Genomic DNA, 8,984 nt, shown 5'->3' with positions numbered 1-8,984 from the left:
ATGAGCTGCATGAATTGGCCACACAGGCAAAAAGGTTAGCGTAATGTTTTATTGAGCCCGTGAACTCTGATGAACCTTCTGACTTATGTTACACAAGTGTGACTTAGTGGGTTGACATACTGCTTTACTGAGCTGACGAACTCTGAAGAACCTTTACTAGCTTAATAAGTTTCAATAGCGTGAGAAGGTCACGGTGTGTCTGAGTTGACAAATTGTTTGTCTGAGTTGGTGAACTATATAATTATTATAAGATGGACGTGCTGAATTACTGTTTTAGGTCGCGCTTCCCTTGTGGCTACACAAAGTTTCATGTTAATTTCCTGTTAAAGAATAAATACAGTTTTATCTTAGTTATCAAGTTTCACAAGTGTGAGTTAGTTACAGCTTGTATATATATGGGAGCTTAAATAAACTCTGAATACAGCGAATACAACTTTTTGAGCGCTCTAGCCCCGTTAGTTTGTCAGAACAGAAGGTGGTCCATATTAGGAGCCGGTCCATATTAGGAGCCCTTCCCCTATGTGTCTGAATCTTTCTGGTTGCATCAGCGCAGTCACCGACCAATACAAATAAAATTCACCTACCACAACCACCCCCCCCCCCCTTCCCACTCCTTCCAGCCCAATCCCACACCCACCCACATAATCTGTTTCTCTCACACCTCTGAGCCCAAAAAAACTATGGGGAAAAAGGTCAGGGTGACTACATGCATAAGCAAACAAAAGCACAGCTGGCCGCATAGGGAGCATACCTGACAATCAATAGATGACCCGGTCACAGCAACATTACCTGTAATAGATCTACAACAATAACCCCATTGAGCTACTGCCATAAGCCGACACGCGGCCTACATTATGTTATACAGGGGAAGATTGACACTGAAAAGTTAATTCGTAAACAAAAACTATTAATCAATATGTGTCAACATCCCCGCATAAGTCAACATGGATTTAAATTAACAACACGATGGGATTAATCAACACTTAACTCCTATACAACAATAACCCTACTAATCTTAGCCGACACGCCGCGTGGATCTAAAGACAAAGATTAACACTTAATATGAACTCCTAACAAAAACTAGAATAATAGCCCTCTGACAACACCCCATGCATTAGCCAACATTCATTTATAAAGTAAAAACACAAAGGATTACCATTGAACTCAAACAAATCAAGGCCGCCCACTAACCAGCTAACTGTAACAATAGCTAAAATAATCAAAGCCGACACGCAGCGTGCATTTGAAGAGGCATAGCATAACACTGAAAAGGAAGCTCGTCACACAAACTATTAATAACGTTGCTCTCTGACAACATCCTGTTAATCTATAGCTTCATATGTCAACGTGCATGCATTTAAAAGGACAACACAAAGGATTAACAATTAGGCTTACGCGGACAAAACAAAGCTCGCCAGTGAACTTTTTCTGCAACGGAATTACTCATTACAACAACAAAATAACAACATCGCAAAGCTTTCCTCATAATAGACGACACATGCACTATGCACATCTATAAAGGTATACATATTGTAACGAAAGCGGATTGCTCTCTTTGATTGTAGTGATGTGTGAACTAAATGTTAGTGATGATGATGAATAAAAGAAGACACACATTGTTGCAGGTTTCAAGACTCAGATTTAATTATCTGATTTTTGTAGTCAATAAATTCGTATCTCAAGGCAACATTCATTCACACATAAAGTAAGAATGACATACACTATCTCTGGTAATGAATCAGCCAGGAAAACGTCAGTTGAACGCCCACATCGTTAGACTGCTTAAAACGTCATCTTATGCTCTGAATTCCCTTCTGCCTGTCAGACTGCTCTGAATTATCTTCTGTCCATTAAACTGCTTCGGATTTCCTTCTGCCTGTTAAACTGCTCCGAATTATCTTCTGTCCATTAAACTGCTCCGAATTTCCCTCTGTCCGTTAAACTGCTTCGAACCCAGAAGAAGAAGTAGTCAAAGACCATAACCACAAGCATAAAACATAGCATAGCCCCGATTTCTCCTTTCCCCTCTCTATTTATCCCCTTCCTTGTTTGTTGACGAGCCACCTGTTACCGCTAGCTACCACTAACATTTCGATCATCTATAACGATCTCCCCTGTTTGTCTACGTTACCCCAATACATGTCCTAACAACATACACAACTCCCCCCGCGGGTTAGGGGGAAGAATTTACCCGATGCTCCCCAGCATGTCGTAAGAGGCGACTAACGGATTTTGTTTCTCGTTTTACCCTTGTTAAGTGTTTCTTGTATAGAATATAGTCAATTTTTGTAAAGATTTTAGTCAAGCAGTATGTAAGAAATGTTAAGTCCTTTGTACTGGAAACTTGCAATCTCCCAGTAAGGTAATATATTGCACTACGTTGCAAGCCCCTGGAACAAATTTTTGATTAGTTAAACACCAAATAAAGAAAGAAACATACACAACATACCTTTCTTCTCCTTGCTGCTTGCGTTTGTCTGTTTTGTCTCGTACCTTTAGCAACAAATTTGAAGTCAAGGCGATCGAAAGTGTTTACGTTTCTCTAGGTAACCTCTAACAACGTACAAACAATTTATCTTACCTAACTAAATCTCTGTTTCCTTTCACTCAATCATTATCTTATCAATAAGGAATCAATTCTAAAATGCATACAGTAATAATTACATGCACATTGTATAAAACAACAATCATTCATCGTTCTTTCCCGATGAGGTCTCGTGTAACACGTCATCTAAAATGGCGTCGTCGAAGAGAAGATTATGTTCCATTGTGTTCGTATCGATCGCGTTCTCATGATACAAACGTGATTCCGAATAAAAACCATATGAACTGGTCAACGAAAGTATCCTGCTACGAACTGTGCAGTGGTTTTTTGGTAAGTACATTTTAACACAGTTAATATCATGACATTTGTCCACAAGTCTTCCAGTAATTGTCGACCTTGAAATTAGAGTTCCTTCACGTGCGTCGACGAAGTACACTTTTAGATCTGTATCACACATGTTTCTCATTACAAAAGTTAGATCTGCAAATGTTAGTGGTAAAGTCTCATCTGTTACAATATACAGGGTGTCTCAAAAAAAAGTACCCGATTTTCTTTCAATACTACAGACTACATCACGAAGCGTCCCGGTACCGAAGCGTCCCAGTACCGAAGCGTCCCGGTACCGAAGCGTCCCGGTGCCGAAGCGTCCCGGTGCCGAAGCGTCCCACTATAACGCGTCACAGGGGTACCGGGACGCTTTGGTACCGGGACGCTTCGGGACGCTCCCGCGCAGTAGGGCACGAAGCGTCCCGGTACCGAAGCGTCCCGGTGCCGAAGCGTCCCTGTACCAGTCACCACGCACATCCTCGGCTCGCATGCCAATGTATTATATAGCAAAGGGAATGCCTGTAATTCACACATTGGTCTTAAACGTGCACAAGACAAAAACTTTCATACTGGGGGAGTGAGCCAGTCTGAAGAGTACTCGGGTCCAGCGCGAGCGTTCTTTATTACCCAAATGAACCCAAACAAACCCAAATGATACAATTTAAAAGTCGGAGGCAGAACTGAAAAGACTTTTTCCGACGCTCACGCTTAGTGAAGCCAGAAAGCGTGTGTGATAACAGACATATCCCTCTTGTGAACGGAAGCCTACGGACTTTTCCCCCGAACTTGTCCACACGGGTACAGTATTTCCAAATTGGTGTGTTGTGAGTACAGATCTAAAGTAAAGTTGGGGAAAAGTTGGACAAAAAGTGATTTTTTTTTACCGAAAGCAAATCAAGGTCTGTGCAAAATTAAAAAAAATCAGTGAAGTCAAGGTCAAATCAAGGTCAAGATTAAATTTAAAAAAAATAAATATGGTTAGTCAAGTCAAGGTCAAATCAAGGTCAACAAGGGCGGATCTGGGGGGGTTACACGGGTTACGTAACCCCCCCACCCCCCCAAAAAAGAGGTAATTTATTGGCTCAGGATGCACCAGATAGCTCTATTTTGCTTCTTTGGATAAAAAAAATTTCCGGGGGGGCATGCCCCCGGACCCCCCTGGAGGCTTAGGCGCCTTCGGCGCCGTCAACTTGTATCTTCGCAGTCATCTTGTAACCCCCCCCCCCCCTCCAAAGTGAATTGATCCGCCCTTGAGTCAAGGTTTAAAAAAAAAAAAAAAGTCTAAGTTCTGTGACGCGTTATAGTGGAACGCTTCGGTACCGGGACGCTTTGGTACCGGGACGCTTCGGTACCGGGACGCTTTGGTACCGGGACGCTTCGGTACCGGGACGCTTCGGGGTGTCCCCCTACAGACAAGTCAGTAACTTTATTGAACTCATTTTTTGTGTGATATTGTAGTCAGTTCATAGAAGTTTTGTCCCCAGTTCACAGCTTTCAATTGAGATCGTCTGTTTCTTCACACAATGTGATCAATGTAGCCACCCCGATTTCCAATGACAGACTGCATCCTCACATGTTTATTACATTGGAGAATGTTTCCTGTGGGATGTTCTGGATTTCTCTGAGAATGTTTGCCTTTAGTTGTTGTAGGTTTCTTGGTCTGGGGTACACATTAGCGTATTAGCGTATTAGCGTATTAGCTTACATATTAGTTTTTCCATTTCTCGGTACTGATGTTTCAATGTCTTTTGGGGTACCTTTGTTTTGAGACACCCTATATACCGCTTCAAGTTAATGCAAGACATAGCTGTGAAACAGCCATTTTGGAGAACATTTCTGGTGAATTTAATCTCACTACACATTCTTTGTGCTGTAATTTAGACACACAATGCATGCAACGATAACGCCACTGACGAGTAGCTGTTTAAGAAATTAATTCATCAAAAAGATGCCGACTATGCATGTAGTGATGTACAGAAATCTGCTAGGCTGCTGATTGTTGGAATATGTTTAAGTGGAGGGATGACCGTACCCCATAACAACAAAGTCTGGCCACATCTGAGATGGTGAACCAAAGGACTATATTACCCAATATTGACGGACTATGTGATGATATCTTCTGCTATGGTCTGTTGAGACAGTGATATCAAAATCGAGACCGGAGGTCGAGATTTTGATATCCCTGTCGAAACAGACCAATAGCAGAAGATATCATCACACAGTCAGTCAATGTTAGATATATTGCTAATTCTTTGGACATTTTGTATTTACTGTAAAGAAATTACATAAGTATTTGTCTCATTTTTGGCTGTTCCATATCCCTCCCTCTGATTATTATTTCTTTTTGTTCACTCTTTTCTTGTACTTTTCAGTATTTCAAAATGTCTTTTCTTTCATTGTTTTTAAATTTAGGTGTTTTTGTTTTTGAAGGGGAAGCAATAAAGAGGTCGTCGATATCAAAACTGATATCGACGGAAATGTCGTCGATATCACTTTTGCACTGAGCTCCGTTTTGCCCAATTGACCAATGGGAATCGATGTAACATATGAAATAGCAATATATATATATATATACCTTTTTGGGTTTCTGGGACAATTTCTCAGATACGTTTTGTGCATGTCTGTATCATAAGTGTGTGTCTGTCTATCCTCGCACTTATAAAAGACCGCTGGGTCGAACTACAGTGAATGTCACGTTTTGTTGTGTCATAAATTACACGTTCCATAACATACCATTCTTGTTTTTATATTTAGTCAAGTATTGACTAAATGTTTTAACATAGAGGGGGAATCGAGACGAGGGTCGTGGTGTATGTGTGTGTGTGTGTGTGTGTGTGTGTGTGTGTGTGTGTGTGTGTGTGTGTGTGCCTGTGTGTGTGTGTGTGTGTGTGTGTGTGTGTGTGTGTGTGTGTGTGTGTGTCTGTGCGTGTGTGTGTGTAGAGTGATTCAGACTAAACTACTGGACCGATCTTTATGAAATTTGACATGAGAGTTCCTGGGTTCTTTTTTTCGATAAATACCTTTGATGACGTCATATCCGGCTTTTTGTAAAAGTTGAGGCGGCACTGTCACACCCTCATTTTTCAATCAAATTGATTGAAATTTTGGCCAAGCAATCTTCGACGAAAGCCGGACTTCGGTATGGCATTTCAGCTTGGTGGCTTAAAAATTAATTAATGACTTTGGTCATTAAAAATCTGAAAATTGTAATTAAAATTATTTGTTTTATAAAACGATCCAAAATTACTTTTATTTTATTCTTCATCATGTTCTGATTTCAAAAACATATAAATCTGTTATATTCGGATTAAAAACAAGCTCTGAAAATTAAAAATATAAAAATTATGATTAAAATTAAATTTCCGAAATCGTTTTAAAAACAATTTCATCTTATTCCTTGTCCGTTCCTGATTCCAAAAACATATAGATATGATATGCTTGGATTAAAAACACGCTCAGAAAGTTAAAACGAAGAGAGGTACAGTAATGCGTGCTGCAGCACAGCGCAACCGCTATCGCGCTGAACAGGCTCGTCACTTTCACTGCCTTTTGCACTGGCGGCGGACTACGGTCATTGTGAAAAAATGCAGTGCGTTCAGTTTCATTCTGTGAGTTCCACAGCTTGACTAAATGTAGTAATTTCGCCTTACGCGACTTGTTGATTGTTAATGTTGCAATGAACGTCAGCGCTCTATCTGTTGTGAAAAATTAAAATAATGCAACGCGTATTTCAAGCGATAGATTTACGATGTAAGTTCAACATTGCCAGCAGTCTATAACAAACGCGTCTCTAATCTGCCTTCCAAAGGCAAGTTCAGGCTTTTAGGTCAGAGCCGCATTCCTCTTGATCACATACCAAAATTCAACATGCAGCATCTGCTTCGTGCGCAATATGTTGTTGTACATGTAGAATACATTTTGTTGTAGAATACATTTTGTTGCTGAATTAATGCCCGCAGACACTCACAAAAAGAAACATATATATAGATACATATGGAACTTCAAAATTATCTTGTCAGAAACAAAATACATATGGAACTTCAAAATTACCTTGTCAGAAACAAAAGTATTATAATATAATTAGTTTTGCCTGCGTAAGAGTAATACTGCGTATAACATAAACACTAAATAACATATACCTGCAGCAGACCTTGTTAGTGGCAACTACAGTGTAGGATTTTTTGTAAAGCTTTTGGCAATATACATGTAACTGGATGCCACCAGCTGTTCACTTGCTCTTTGGGCTTCAACGGTTATCTTTTGCTTTTTGTAGTGATTTGGGGGAGACCGATGACTATTCTTTGCGCTTGCCAAAAACTGTTGAACTGTCGCGTAAGTGTTCTATGGCCTGTTCTTTATATAAACATAATCTTTGACATAAATGTCCGCAATTTGGACACATTATCTTAAGCATAGCTAAACACTCTGTTGTTAATGTTATGTTTCAAACAAAGTTCGGAAAGTAACACAGGACTATGTTTCATTGCTTAAAACACAAATAAAGTTATTCTGGCAGTTCAATTAGTGTTGATGAATTTTCAAATAGTACATTTCGGTTTGAATATCAGGGCTGCTTATATAGCACTGCATAGTATATTGTGCTTTTTATATTTAGTCAAGTTTTGACTAAATATTTTAACGTAGAGGGGGGAATCGAGACGAGGGTCGTGGTGTATGTGTGTGTGTGTGTGTGTGTGTGTGTGTGTGTCTGTGTGTGTGTGTAGAGCGATTCAGACTAAACTACTGGACCGATCTTTATGAAATTTGACATGAGAGTTCCTGGGTATGAAATCCCCATACGTTTTTTTCATTTTTTTGATAAATGTCTTTGATGACGTCATATCCGGCTTTTCGTGAAAGTTGAGGCGGCACTGTCACGCCCTCATTTTTCAACCAAATTGGTTGAAATTTTGGTCAAGTAATCTTCGACGAAGCCCGGGGTTCGGTATTGCATTTCAGCTTGGTGGCTTAAAAATTAATTAATGACTTTGGTCATTAAAAATCTGAAAATTGTAAAAAAAAATAAAAATTTATAAAACGATCCAAATTTACGTTTATCTTATTCTCCATCATTTGCTGATTCCAAAAACATATAAATATGTTATATTCGGATTAAAAACAAGCTCTGAAAATTAAATATATAAAAATTATTATCAAAATTTTTTTTTCGAAATCAATTTAAAAACACTTTCATCTTATTCCTTGTCGGTTCCTGATTCCAAAAACATATAGATATGATATGTTTGGATTAAAAACACGCTCAGAAAGTTAAAACAAAGAGAGGTACAGAAAAACGTGCTATCCTTCTTAGCGCAACTACTACCCCGCTCTTCTTGTCAATTTCACTGCCTTTGCCATGAGCGGTGGACTGACGATGCTACGAGTATACGGTCTTGCTGAAAAATGGCAGCTACTTGACTAAATATTGTATTTTCGCCTTACGCGACTTGTTTACTCTTATAATATTATGGCCAGCTAGGATAGTCTGCTGACTGCGATGTTGTTTCTTTAACCCAATCATCAACATTAAATGTGATTACTCATTCTCTCCAACTCACAAACTCTATGCCAAATTAAACAAAAACACGCAATAAGACAGGCTTGACACTGCAGTGTGTTCTTCACCTCAAGACAGGCTTGACACTGCAGTGTGTTCTTCACCTCAAGACAGGCTTGACACTGCAGTGTGTTCTTCACCTCAAGACGGGCTTGACACTGCAGCGTGTTCTTCACCTCAAGACAGGCTTGACACTGCAGTGTGTTCGTCACCTCAAGACAGGCTTGACACTGCAGTGTGTTCTTCACCTCAAGACAGGCTTGACACTGCAGTGTGTTCTTCACCTCAAGACAGGCTTGACACTGCAGTGTGTTCTTCACCTCAAGACAGGCTTGACACTGCAGTGTGTTCTTCACCTCAAGACAGGCTTGACACTGCAGTGTGTTCTTCACCTCAAGACAGGCTTGACACTGCAGCGTGTTCTTCACCTCAAGACAGGCTTGACACTGCAGTGTGTTCTTCACCTCAAGACAGGCTTGACACTGCAGTGTGTTCTTCAACTCGACCAATCATTAACACGAGCACTCACCATGCACTCGCCATCTCACACGCACA

The sequence above is a fragment of the Littorina saxatilis genome, linkage group LG1 (assembly GCF_037325665.1).
Source record: "Littorina saxatilis isolate snail1 linkage group LG1, US_GU_Lsax_2.0, whole genome shotgun sequence".
In the NCBI taxonomy this organism is placed as follows: Eukaryota; Metazoa; Mollusca; class Gastropoda; order Littorinimorpha; family Littorinidae; genus Littorina; species Littorina saxatilis.
Note: the sequence above shows the minus strand (reverse complement) of the source record.